At 39.3% G+C, this 14548-nt stretch overlaps 1 protein-coding gene across 6 annotated transcripts in view; it reads left to right on the top strand.

The window, feature by feature from the left end:
- PEAK1 (pseudopodium enriched atypical kinase 1) overlaps positions 1 to 14548 on the top strand; it is a 321626-nt gene that overhangs the window by 253017 nt on the left and 54061 nt on the right. The gene's annotated exons all lie outside the window — the stretch shown is intronic.

Genomic DNA, 14548 nt, shown 5'->3' on the forward strand with positions numbered 1-14548 from the left:
AGAGTGGGAGAGGGAGAAGCAGGGGGAGTGGGAGAGGGAGAAGCAGGCTTCCCGCGGAGCAGGGAGCCCAACGCGGGGCTTGATCCCAGGACCCTAGGATCGTGACCTGAGCCAAAGGCAGACGCTTAATGACTGAGCTACTCAGGTGCCCCGAGATTAGATTGTTATTAAATTCATTTATTTGACTCTTCAGGTGACAAAAATGAGTATCTTAACTGTGCCGTATATGGGCCATAGGGACAGATGGGGGAAAGATCATCATGCTGCTGAAATAACAGGTTTAGGTTTGACTTCACTTCGGCTATTTGTCCGGTCCTTCAGTGGACAGTGATTGTAATGACACTTATCACATGGAGTTAGTTTGAGGATATAAAGGGAGAATATGTAAGAGACTTCGCACAGGGTCTGGCACAGGTTGGGTGCTTTAAGATGTCAGTAGCCCCTCTGCCTTCCATGTAATAAATGCTAAAACAATGTATGTGGGTAGTGGTACAGAAGCATAAAAGACAATGATTAGATCAGCTTAAAAGAGACTTCTCAGAAATGAAATACAATACAAACCAGATCTTAAAAGACAGATAGGATTTTTCCCGCTGCTTGGGAAAGATATTGTAGGCTAAAGGAACAATATATGCAGAGTCACAGAGAAGATGATAGCAAACAGAATCCAGACAGGTTGCTGGAAAAGGATAATGAATAGACCCGTGGTTCTTCAAATGTGGTCAAGGCAAGGTCAAATAGTGATCATGCAGAAGTCACTGTTTTCATAATAAGACATTATTCTTTTCACTGCATTGACATTTGCACTGATGGTACAAAAACAATAGTAGGCAAAACTACTTATACCTTAACACAAGTCAAAGCCATGGCATAATAGTGTACAAATAGTTGAAAAAAAAAAAGTTTCACTTAAGCATGTCCTTGGTGAAGTAGTAAATTTTATTAAATGTCAGCCGTTGAGACTGTGTCCGTTTAAAAATTCCATGTGATGAAATGGGAAGTATGCATAGATTATTTCTGTTGCATACCAAAGTATGGTTGTTATTGCAAGGAAAAATAGTTTGAGTTACAAAGCTGAACTAGCCACCTTTTTCTTTTTCTTTCTTTTTCTTTTTTAAGATTTTACTTATTTGTCAGAGAGAGAAAAAGCACAAGCAGAGGGAGTGGCAGGCAGAGGGAGAAGCCACCTCCCCTCTGAGCAGGGAGCCCAATGTGGGACTCAATCCCAGGACCCTGGGATGATGACCTGAGCCAAAGGCAGATGCTGACCTGACTGAGCCACCCGGGTGTCCCCTAGCCACCTTTTTCATGGACTACCTTGAAAGAACAAGTGGCAAATCCACTGTGGCTATTCAGACTTGAGTGCTTGGAAGATACTTTCTTAAGAATGAATATTGTAAGCCTATTACTTCAAGGAAAACAACTGACAGTATTTGTAGTCAATGATAAAAAGTTCAGGCCTTCAAATAAAAAGAATTTTTGAAAACTTATATCTGCTACCATGACCTTGACAGCTTTCTAATACTTAGAGATTTTTCTGATGAGTTTGGTAGTGGTGGTATTTGCATAAAAAGATTTTTAAATATATAATGTGTCAACATTTGGAAGATCTGCATAACTCAGTGAACTGGTAATTTCCAAATGACCCAATGCACAATATTACAAAATTATACATAAGTAAAAGATCCATTGAAACTGCAAGTTGGACGGATAGATTTTAATGCAACTGAGTCCAAAATGTTTATTGATACGGTTTCAAATTCCACATTGCAAGTAACCTTTAAGAGACTTCCACTTATCAAGTTCTGTTATAGTACCAAGAAGAATATCCACAATTATCTAAAAGTCTACTAATATACTTTTTCCTTTCCCACCTATATATATGAATGAGATCAATTTTTTTTAATATATAGTTGACCCTTGAACAACACAGGTTTGAATTGCATGGGTCTACTTATATATGGGTTTTTTAATAAATACTGTACAGTACTGTAAATGTATTTCCTCTTCCTTACGATTTTCTTAATAACTCTTGGTTTCAGGTCAGGTCATAATCTCAGGGTCATAAGATCAGGCTCCTCATCAGGCTCCACAATCAGCGTGGAGTCTGCTTCAGATTCTCTCTCCCTCTCCCTCTGCCCCTCCTGCCTGTGCTTGCTTGCACTCGTGCTCTCTCTCAAATAAATAAATCTTTAAAAACATATATGTGTTAATTGGCTATAAGTAATACTTCTGCTTAATAGTAGGCTACTAGTAATAAGTTTTGGGGGAGTCAGATTTATACACAGGTTTTTGACTGCGTGAGGGGCAGCACCTCTAACCCCTGCATTGTTCAAGAGTCAACTGTAGTTTAACCAAAGCAGCATATCACAGCCGATTGAATGCAGAAGCACATATGAGAATTCATCTGTCTTCTGTTAAGCCAGATATTAAAGAGATTTGAAAATAATGTTATTTAGGTTACTATTTTTAAAGGGTTTATTATTTTTAAATGAACTATATTTTTAAATGTTCTCATTTTTAATTTCTAATATAATATCAGTAGGTAGAATTCCCATAAACAAGAGCCCTTGCACTTCGCAATAATTTTTAAGTGTAAAAGAATCCTGAGAACAAAAAGTTTGAAAAGTGCTGAGACAAACTATGAAAAGGCTTGCACGATATGTTGAAATATTTGGCCCTTATCTTTAGATTTTGGGGCAGAAACCAATTTTAAGGGGGAAAGTGTGTGACTTTTTTTTTTTTAAGATTTTCTTTATTTGACAGAGAGAGAGCACAAGCAGGGGGAGCAGCAGAGGGAGAGGGAGAAGCAGACTCCCCACTGAGTAGAAAGCCCGATGCAGGGCTGGATCCCAGGACCCTGGGATCATGACCTGAGCCGAAGGCAGACACTTAACTGACTGAGCCACCCAGGCACCCCTCGTGTGTGACTTTTTAAAAATTTTTATTTATTTTTAATTTTTAAGGTTTTATTTTTTAAGTAATCTCTCTACCCAACATGGGGCTTGAACTCACAACCCCAAGATCAAGAGTTGCATGCTCCGCCAACTGAGCCAGCCAGGTGCCCCAACTTTTTTTTTTTTTTTAATAAAATCTCTATTGGAAGTACTGTTGAAAATGGGCTGGAAAGTGGAAATACTGGTGACAGGGATACTAGTCAAATTTTGACTCAGGAATATATCCATAGGCATCATTTCCGTCTGACTAGTGTGGGTCAAGAGAAGTTAATTTAGTGGTTATTCTGGTCTATGATCAGGTGGGAATTCCTCCACTATTATTTTTAGAAGCACTAGCCTACCTACCATCTCTGCAACTCTTTGGTGTCCATAGCATGGGGAATAATATCACATAGTGAGAAAAGCACTGGAGTCAGACTAAGATTTGAATTCCATCTATACCACTGGTAGTTGTGTGACTTTTGACTTAACCTCTCTAAGCTGAAGCTTCCCAACTTGTATGATAATGATAATAATACCTACCTTACAGAGCTACTGTGAGGACTAAATTGATATCTGTAAAGCATCTAGCACAGTATCTAGCAATAGGGTTGACCTCTTTATAAATTCCATTTAGGGCACCAGAATTTAAGATAATCCTTGCTCTATGTCTTACCCCTGTAGTCTGTTTTTAGAACAGCCAAGTGTTCTTTCTTAAACATAAATCCAGTCATATCCCCACACTGCAGAAAGTCCTATATATGTGACCTTTGTCACCTGTTTAATCATATTTACCCTCTTACTCTTGAACCCCAGTTATTCTGGCTTCCTTTCTTTCTGAGTGCCTTGTTTATAATGTTGACCATGACATCAGTACTATAGGACTACCTTTCAATGGCTACCATTTTAAAATGGGTCCTTTTATTTATTTTCATTTTAAAGTTTTTGTGAAATAAAGTTTTAAACATATACAAAAGTAGATAAATTAGTAAAATGAACCACCATTTACGCCAAAACCACACTTCAACAATTATCAGGTTATGGCCAGTCTTTGATTCATCTATACCCTTATTTCTTTCCCCCCGTTATTTTGAAGCAAATCCCAGACATTTCATCTGTAAATGTTTCAGTAAGTATCTCCAAAAAGTGTTGTTTTTTTTTTTTTTTCCCCTATCATGACCATATACCAGAAATGGTTCTTTAAACTTTAATGGCTAACTCCTGGCTAAACAGCATCTGGTATCAAGATTTTAAATACTAGGGGCTCTTGGGTGGCTCAGTCAGTTAAGCATCTGCCTTTGGTTCAAGTCATGATCCCAGGGTCCTGGAATTGAGCCCCACATTGGGCTCACTACTCCAGAGGGAGCCTATTCCTCACTCTCCCTCTGCCCACCACTCCCCCAGCCTGTGTGCTCTCTCTCTCTGTCAAATAAATAAATAAAATCTTAAAAAAAAAAAAAAAGATTTTAAATACTAGATATATTCTGATGACTCCATCCCTGACTTCCCCCACAATTCACATACTTACCCATTTGGTATTTCCACTTGAACATCAAATGGACATCTCAAATGAAACATGTCCAAAACAGAACTCTTGATTTTTCCCTACAAATCTATTCCATCCCAAGTCTTACCTTCTTGGTAAATCGTCCCACCATCTATCCAGTTGCTCATTCCAGAAAAGTAGGAGTCATCCTTGGTCTTTCTTTTATCCTTACCCCCTACATCCAAAATATCAGCAAGTCTTATTAACTCAACCTCTAGAATATATCCCAAATCTGTTTACTTCTTTCCATATCTGCTTCTACCACCCTGGTCCAAGCTACCATCATCTCACCTGATTTTCCTTTTTCCATTTAGGAAAATTATTTTCCTAATTGATCTCCCTGCTTTAATCTCTTGCCCCTTCTAATCTAATTTCTCTAGAATAGCCAAGTACACTTTTTCAAATCAAATCTCAAGGTGTCAACACAGTGAAGGAAGTCCGTACATAATATGACCTTTGCCTACCTGTTTAATCTATCTCCTACTCATCCCCTTGTTCATGAGCTTCTCACAATACAGTTTTCTTTCTTTCTGCTCTTCAAATATGCCAAACATAACCCCTTTTTTTATCAGCTATTCTCTCTCTGGAATGCTTTCTTCAGATCTTTGTATGGCAGGCTTCTTGTCATTCAGCTATCTATTTATCTATTTATTTATTTAAGAGAGAGAGTGGGAGATGGGGGGCAGAGGAAGAGGGAGAGAGAGAATCCCAAGCAGGCTCCCTGCCCAGCATGGAGTCGGATGTGGGGCTCGATCTCACGACCCTGAGAACATGACCTGAGCTGAAATCAAGAGTCAGACAGTTAACCAACTGAGCCTCCCAGGGACCCCGTTCAGCTATCAATTTAAATGTCACTTCCTCAAAAGATTCTTCACTGACTGCCCAGTCATAAGAAACTTCCCCTACTCTCAGTCACTCCCAGTTACATCATCCTTTTTTATTTTAGATTTATTCACATGTTTGTCATTTTTCTTTTTTTTTTTTTTTTTCATTTCACTCCTCCCTTCTGGATTCAATTTCCTTCTTCTTGAAGTATGTCCTTTTAGTAGTCTTTTCAATAAACAGTGTGGTAGATTTATTGTTGACTAAAATCACCTTTATTTTATAATTGGTAGCTAGTATCTATTGCCAATCACATGTCCTTAAAAATTTAGTTCAAAAAGTTTTTTCTAATCAATTAGAAAACCTTAGGCAATGTCTAAGAAAATAACTATAACTCATCCAAAATAACTATAATACTCCCAGCCAAAGTTAAAGATCTCATTTGCCCACTGAATAGCACACCTTTTGGCAGCCCTTTCTAGCTTTTGGCAAACGTCTCTAGCTTCATCAGCCCTGGAACATCATGTTCCTAATTAGCAAAGACCCCCAGCATGTGTTTCTGTGTATCATGTAAGTCTGGTTTTTCTAGGACTCCCAGAAACATCTCAGGAATTCAGCTATGCCTCACCCTACTGGGATTCTGCCCAAACTTCCGCCAACTTCTGTTTTGGACAGGCAGTTAAGATTTGGCACTCCTTTGCTCCCTTAGGAATGCCATTCATCTGTATAAGCCTTCCCTTTATCCTTCCAATATCTTTTTGATCTTAGAGTCCTTAGAACTAAGGTATATTCTTCAATAATCTAGGAGTCAATCCTAGGAGCCTTCTAATCCACTCCAAGGCTCAAGAGTATAGACCAAAAGTTGGAGAACTATGGCCTATAGGCCAATCCAACCTGTCACCTGTTTCTCTAAATGAAGTTTTATTGGAAAACAACCACACTCAGCTACTTTTGCACTAGAACAGCCAAGTTAGGTGCAACAGACACCATATGTCTGTAAAGCCTAAAATATTTATTACTGACTGTTCACAGAAAAAGTTGGCCAAGTCTCTGGACTAAGCTATAATATCTGATTTGTCTGTGGTTGTCAGGCATGCTAGTGGCTGGTATTCATTCTAGCCAAACACTACACAGGTTTGCAACTCACTGAAGTACCCAGAGTCTGAGTCTCTTTATATTCATGTATATATGCACATCTAGTATGGAAAAAAAGACAGCACTTTTTAGACTGTGGTAAAATGTAATGTCCTTCTCTCTGTAAAGTTCAGTTAGAAACTTGAATTTTTTTAATGCTTATGCTCCAGTTATATCTTAATTTGCGTTATCTCTACTCTTTGCTAAGAGAATCCTATCAAAGTCATCTTTTCATGCTAAGGACCAGACTGGCCTCTGAAGATCAAATTCCTATTTCTCATAAAGAAAAAAAATTGGAGTCAGAAGCTGAAAGTAGCTGCTTGCTCTCCTGATCACATATTCCTTGTTCTAAAGAAATTTCTGGACTATAAGCATTTATAAAGATCACATCTATATTTGCTGACATATTTTTCCTAAAGTTAGATGAGTTCATAAAGCCCCTACTGTTGAAATTCTAAATAATCCTGTTTTATGAGAACTGATAAATATCTTACTTGGTCCTAATCACAGAATGATGCAGAATGGTTACGTTTATGTGTACCATGATGGGATGGTCTTCAGATGGCTTTATATTCCTTTCCCTTCTGGAAGGTGATAAAACTCCAGAGAGGTAAACTACTTACTTAGAATCTCATAATGAATATATTCCAAAGTGAAGAATCCAACTGAGACTTCCCCCACTTATTGGGTCAGTTTTGTTTCCTTGTTCACCTAAGGAATCTGAAGTTAAACACCACTATCTTACTGTATAATTCTTAAAACACTTTAACTCACATTATCTCAGTTGTCCCAACATCTATGACAGTGCATCCTTCCTATTTTATAGGATCTTGAGAAGCAGAGGCTCAATCAACATTCCCAGGGCTGCTATGCAAGTAGGTAGCAGAGCCAGACTCTGACTTCAGAGGTGTTTGGCCCCTAAGTGGTTTTTGTTTTGTTTTGTTTTTCACTCTTGGTGGTGATTGTTGAGTCTGTTGGTGTCTGCCATGTCTTTTATAAAGTCAGCCTCAGTGCAAGAAGGTGAGTCTGTGAACAGGAAGGGATATGTACTGATTCATTGAGCTGTTGAGCAGTCTCAAAGTACTCGACATGGGCATAGTTGAACATAGTTGTTCACTCTCTTAAAAGCACTTTACATGAATTTCCTAATTAATCCATACTCCTGTAAATGTCACTATACTCATTTTATAGATGAATGATGGGAGGCAGGGGCAGAGTAGCAGTGGTGGCAGTGCTGAAATGAAATTTGAGTTTCTAATTTCTAGGCCTGTATCCACACCTCTAGGCCACTGGTTCAGCCAGTGATTCTTTAACATAACTGTAGTAGAGTATTGGTTGGAGTTATCAGGTAATATTTAAAGGTTTAATTCCAGGACAAGCAGTTTGTTCTCATATGGTGCCTCTGTAACGGTGATTTATCAATAGCAGGGAGAAAGGCTTGCCAAAAAAAAACATGATGACAACAGTGTGCACTGATCAGCCCCCCACCCCCAGTCCTAGTTCTCATGTAGTAGAAGAGCCTCAGGAATCAGTCTTTGGCCTTTCTGTGCTGCTGGCACAGGGATGAAGCTCCACTCTGCATCAGGGAGATGTCCTGCTCCTCATTGGAACCTGTCCTGATCCCGTTCTCCATGGTGGTACAGACCGAAATTTTACTGGGAGGAGTGCAGATACAGCTCCTCAGTGATGTCCTCTAGTGCCTTGCTGTCTAAATCCCCCCTGATTTGATAACACCTATTTACTGAGTGTTTGCTGTAATTCTCAGTCCCTTTGTATTAGTCTACTCGGGCTACCATAAATAAAAGACCACAGACTGGGTGACTTAAACAACAAAAATAGATTTGCTCACAGTTCTAGAGGCCAGAAGTCCAAGGTCAAGGTTCCAGTTGAATTGATTTCTGGTGAGGGCTCTCTTCCTGGCTTGCAGAATGACCACCTTCTCGCTATGTCCTCACTTTCCTCAGTGAATTGTGTGCAGAGAGGGAGAGACAGACCAAGCTCTCTGGTACTTTTTGTTTTGAGTACACCTATCCTACCTGACAGGGTCCCACCCTTATCACCTCATTTAATCTTTTTTTTTATTATTATGTTATGTTAGTCACCATACATTACATCATTAGTTTTTTTGATGTAGTATTTCATGATTCATTGTTTGCATGTAACACCCAATGCTCCATTCAGTACATGCCCTCTTTAATACTCATCACTGGGCTAACCCACCCCCCCACCCCACCCCTAAAATCCTCAGTTTGTTTCTCAGAGTCCATAGTCTCTCATGGTTTGTCTCCCCCTCCGATTTGCCCCTCTTCATTTTCCCTTCCTATTATATGTTAAAAAAAAAAAAAAGATAGTTACTTCATTTAATCTTAATTATTTCCTTAGAGCCCCATCTCCAAATATAGCCACTGGGGTTTAGGGCTTCAACATATGAATTGGGGGGGGGAGCAAATGTTCATCCGGAACACCTGTTATGGGTGTTCAGAGAAGGAAGAGTCCCTGCAGACACAAAGATGTCTTGGGCAGGGGCGCCTGGGTGGCTCAGTTGGTTAAGCAACTGCCTTCGGCTCAGGTCATGATCCTGGAGTCCCAGGATCGAGTCCCGCATCGGACTCCCTGCTCAGCGGGGAGTCTGCTTCTCCCTCTGATCCTCCCCCTCTCATGCTCTCTGTCTCCCATTCTCTCTCAGATAAATAAAAAAATAAAATTAAATAAAAAAAAAAAAGATGTCTTGGGCAGCGTGAGGTCTGAGTAGTCTTTAATGACTGGCTGAGTTTGAAATAGATGGAGAGAAGAAGGGAGGCAACTCTAGGTAGGGAAAGTAGATTCAGTAAAGATGGAAAATATGGTATGTCCAAGGGACAGGGAGTTACAATGTAGAAATATATTGGTTTGTGTGGAGCTAAAGGATTGTGTGTTGGAAATTTTGGAATAAGGATGGAAACATACATTGCAGCCTTTTTGTGAAAGGCCCTGAAGACCTGCAGGTAGTTTAGACCTGACCTTGACAGGTCACAAGGATGTGGAACAGAGGAACAGCAGAACAAAATAGGGATTTTAGGAAGAGAACCCTGGCCCAGTGAGTAGAAGGTACAGGTCCAAGGTCCCTCTTCTTGTAGCAGCTTTCTCAGTCAGAGGTGTCTGCCCTTAGTGCTCGTCTCTGTCCTCTGTTGATAAGGGAATTGAGGTCGTGCAACATGTCGGGAGACTCGACCTGTTGCTGCTGTCACAGATGCTGCTTCTTATTTTCAGAGGTGACTTTATCCAGCCAGGGCTTCAAATAAAAATTGTAAATGTCATACTAAATCAAATCCTTGTTTTCAAACATTTTGTGACTTTGTATAACTGTATTCTAAGAATAAGCCTCAGAAGGTAAGGATTGGTTCCAAAACAGCCTCTCCCCTTTTTTAATAGCCCATTATGAATCTCTCATCTGTGACTACCTAAATTATTTTATTTCCCTTTATATCACTTCTGAGCTATATCACTTCTGAGCTATATCACTTCTCAGCGATATTCCTGACTTAAAATTTTCTTACTTTTTACACCCTGATTCTTTTTATACTTACTGCCCTGTTCTGTGGCGCAGCAGTAAAAATAGTTTCTCAGAGTGTGGCCCTAGGACCAACTGTGTCAGAATCTCCTGGGGTGTTTGTATAAATTCAGATTCCTGGGCCATCCCCCAGAGCTGTTAAATCAGTCCCTGGAGGTGGGAGCCGCAAATCTGCATCTTTAGCAAGTTCCCAAGGTAATTCTTAGGCACATTACAGCCGTATAACAATTGGCATAATATTTTAGAACATTGACTTTGAAGTCACTCAGACCTGGATTTGAATCCTACTTTCACCACTTATTAGCTCTGTCATCTTGGACAAGCTCTGCTTCAGGTTACCTCATCTATAACCTGAGGCAGAATAGTGTATCTTTTTAGAACACAGACCCTGGAGCTGAACTGCAGGGTTTTAATCTCAACTCCACCAGTTAGCAGCTGTGTTACCTGAGGCAAATGACTTAACCTCTCTGGACTCTAATCTCTTCCTTTGTAAAACAGAGATAATAATCTGCCTAGGGCATTATTGTGAGATTCAAAAGAATTTATGTTAAAGGTTAGAAGGGGGTAGATTTTGTGCGGGGGGGGGGGGGGGGGCACTCCTGGGCATTGCCAATGTTTGCAGACTATTTGGTCATCATGACTAGGGAAGGAGAGAGTGGTTCCAATACCTGGGTAGAGGCAAAAGATGCTAGTGTGACCCTGCTATAGACAGGACATCCCTTAACAGCAAAGCATTATCTGGTCCAAAATGTCAGTAGCGCCACTTTTGAGACTCGTGGCTTGGAACAGGCACACGGTAAGTACTATGTAAGTTTTGGCTGCTGTTCTGATTTCCTATGATAGGAATAACGAGCCTTACTTGTAGTGGTATTGTTAGGAGCTAGATATTTAAGTACAGTACCGAGCACTCAGCAAATGTAGAGGCAGTGGGGGTGGCGTATCTCTAAACGCAGTCCTTCTGTACTAAAACAGCTCCTATTTAAAGAAATCCTTTTGCAATGTAAATAATTTGTTTAGAATTTTTCAAAAGTAGAACACTGTATTTGTAATCATTAATATCCTTTAATAATTTTAATAATAGCTATATTCTTTTCAGAGCACTCTACTTCTTCATCTTCACAATCGAGCATTTATTGCTGAGTCTTTACAATATACCAAGCTTGCCTTATGGTGCCAGTGTGGTGGATGTTAGTTCGGATACGATCCAGTTCAGATGCAGACTCTACTACCAAATTACCCTCGTAATCCTAGGCAACTCATTCACTTCGTTCGATCTCAATTTCCCCATCTGCAAAACGAAAGCAACTGCCTCAACCTCCTGAAGAGTTTTTGTGAATTAAGTGGAAAAGTATGCAGCTTGTGCAGTGTCGAGTAGGAGTGGGTTCTGAGCAGTTTGGGCTCCCATCCCCTCTGTGAGCCTGCAGTGTTTTTGTAGAGTTGAGTATACATAATCCTCTCCCTCCTCTAACTCCAGGGGCAGACAGGCAATGGAGGGAGGTAAGAGGAAAATGGAAAAGGTGTAGTGACTCACTTCTTCAGTGCTTCTGAGTATGCATAAAAAGTCAAGGGCCTATATCCTCCCTTAGGTAGTCCTTTTGGAGAGACCTGTCTTTTCTTCTAATATCTTGCTTTTTCCAGGAAATATACATCAATATCTCACACCATTCTTAGGAAGTGAGCCAAGCCCTAACTGGTGATGAGAAGCTCCTTCTGTAACTCTGTTTTTGAGAAAGGCAGCCGCCTTTTATTGCTCTTTTTCAAGATTAGTTTATCTTCTCTGTTAATTTGCACAGATACCATTCTGACTTCATATTTCATAGGATTTTAAAACTGTAATTTTTCTTAGTATTATGAAGATGACAGTGATTTACAGTGGCCTGTGTTTTTATCTACTTTGCTGTCTTGCAATCTGGTGCCTTAAAGACACTTTTAATTTGCTATTCACATCTGTTTAAAAAAAAAAAAAGTGAAACCATGCAGTGTCTGAAAATTAGAGTCTATTCAAGACCTTGCTCATGGCTGCCAGTCTTTCCCATTCCAAGACCTAGCCACTTCATTCACACCAGTAAGAGCTACCTTTGTTTGACCAGCCTCTGTTAGACGTATTAGGAAGAACTCATCAGATCTCAGTGAAAGGTTAATCTCAGTTCAGGAGAAGAAGTTTGAAGTTTTCAGTGAAAGACTACAGAAGGCTTAGTGGAAAATTGGAGACACTAAGATAGTGATCATTGGACACAACACTTTTCTACCTGAGAATGCCAGTAATTGGAAAATGTAGCAAAATCAAGTTGATGACCTGGAAACTAAGATAGGATTATGAAATGTCAGATTGGCAGGGGTTACAGGGACAGAAAGAGACAGAGTTTTTCCTCCTTCTGATAGATTAAAGGTGTGGGATTTGATAACTTTGAACTCTCTTCATGTGTTGGTGTGTATTCCATTTCTGCAAAAGTCCATCATCCCCAGCAACCCCAGAAATCAGCAGCTCTGAAACCAGTTAACAGAACTGTGATATGCTGTTTCTGATATGCTTTGATCTGAATTTTAGGGGTAAAAAGAGGTTTTAAAAATCACACATTTGTTAATTGGCTTTCTTGGGCAAATAGAGACAAAAGTTTGCCAAAGAGAGCTGGCAAATGGGAAGTTAGAATACCATTTGCCCAAAGAAGCAGATGGCCTCTGTAGAAGCTTAACTTCATTTACTGTCCCTTCTGAAGCTGAGTGGAGGTGGTTGAATTTGAAGATAAAGTTGAACAGAAATTGTGGAAATACTTGGATGCATAAAGGACTCTAATGCAGAATTAATTTGCCTCTTTAAAAAGTACATTCAGACTTTTAACAGAATTTTTACAAAAATCTGTCTTGAACGAATTTGCCAGGAAAAAAAAAAAAGATCATTTTCATTTGATGGTGTAATGATTAATCCTACCACCTGGGTAAGCCAAGTAAGCTTCCCACAGGAGACTGCTTGTGCAGATTTGAATTATGTATGAATGTTGCAGACTGATGAGAGATCACCTTACCAAGGGATTTTTTTTGTATAACAGACAAATCTGTAACAATGTTACAGTTTCTTTTGAACACCCTAAGTTCATTCTCCACGTTCAGAAAATGAGATGTCTTCATGGAGATTATGACATGATTTTTTAAATGTTGGGTCAGACATTCTGAATCTCAATTATAAACTGGTCATTAATGAAAAAGTCAGTTGAAGAGTCTGAAGTACACACAAACTTGTGTTGTCTTCCATTATGAAAACAGAGTGAATGCTGAGGGTCCAGGAAAATAGCAGGCTAAGTCAGGGTGTGACCCAATCTGATAATTAAGGACCTAGATGTCAACGCCATAATTATTGTAGACATTCTACAGAGCACCATAGAACTAGGGATTGTTTCAACATGAATTTAACTAGTAGAAATAGAAGCCATAAGGTCTTTTTTGTGGGCCATTTATCAGTTAACAGTTCTGTTTATAAAAGAGAATATCAATGAATATCAAATTGTACTTATCTGAAAAAAATCTAGTTATCCTTGTCATATTTGTTATTTCAAGATGGCTAAGATAGTGTGTATTGGAAATTCTAGTAGCTTTCTTATAATTTCATTTTAAAGATTTTTTTTAACCCTCTGTCTCATAGATGAGGGGGAAATTTTCATTTTGTTCATGATCTCCTTCCTGATGCTGTCCTCTAGTTTGTACAGATGATCAAAGAATAGGGAATCAGAGCTGGGTTCTCAAATTCCCATTTTGGTGTTTTCTCCATTATCTTAAACATTTCTCGATGAAATATTGGTGGTAAATCACTTTGTTAGGAGATAAAGTCTGTATTTGAAAAGTGTCATTTTATTATTTGGGAGGGTTTTCTGATTTCATATCTAAATATGGCACCAAAAATCAAAGGTCAAAAATTATATTCCCAGGGCGCCTGGGTGGCTCAGTCGTTAAGTGTCTGCCTTAGGCTCAGGTCACGATCCCGGGATCCTGGGATTGAGCCCCACATCGGGCTCTCTGCTCTGCGGGAAGCCTACTTCTCCCTCTCACACTCCCCCTGCTTGTGTTCCCTCTCTTGCTGTCTTTCTCTCTCTTTAAAAAAAAATTATATTCCCTTAAAAAATTAATATGCCTTAGATAAATTGTCAGATTTTACTTCCTTCTTTCTTCCTAGACAATTTGTCTATTGATAATAGTGACTGAGTCAACCTTCTCCGATGCTGTTGTCAGTTCTTTTTCATTTTTTAGCCATAGCATGTTCCCACATCTAAGCTTGAACTCTCAAATCCTCTCCCTTTCCCATCTCTCTTTTACCATTTTCATCATACAAAGAGCTGTTCCTCCCTCAAGCATCGAGACGTGACATATCATTGATGAATTTTTCTTTAAAAATTCTTCCTTTTAGACTCTGCTGTCACTGCTGATTAAACATCCTAGCATCCATTTGCAATTCCTTGTGATTTTACTTTCATCAGCTCTCTTTCCATAATTCTTTATAGTTGATGACTATTTTAATTGGTGACTTAAACATACCAGTGTACTTATTTAAAATGTGCTTATGAAAACTAA

Source organism: Mirounga leonina, unplaced genomic scaffold, assembly GCF_011800145.1.
Source record: "Mirounga leonina isolate KUSES-001 unplaced genomic scaffold, KU_Mleo_1.0 Mir_91, whole genome shotgun sequence".
Classification (NCBI taxonomy): domain Eukaryota; kingdom Metazoa; phylum Chordata; class Mammalia; order Carnivora; family Phocidae; genus Mirounga; species Mirounga leonina.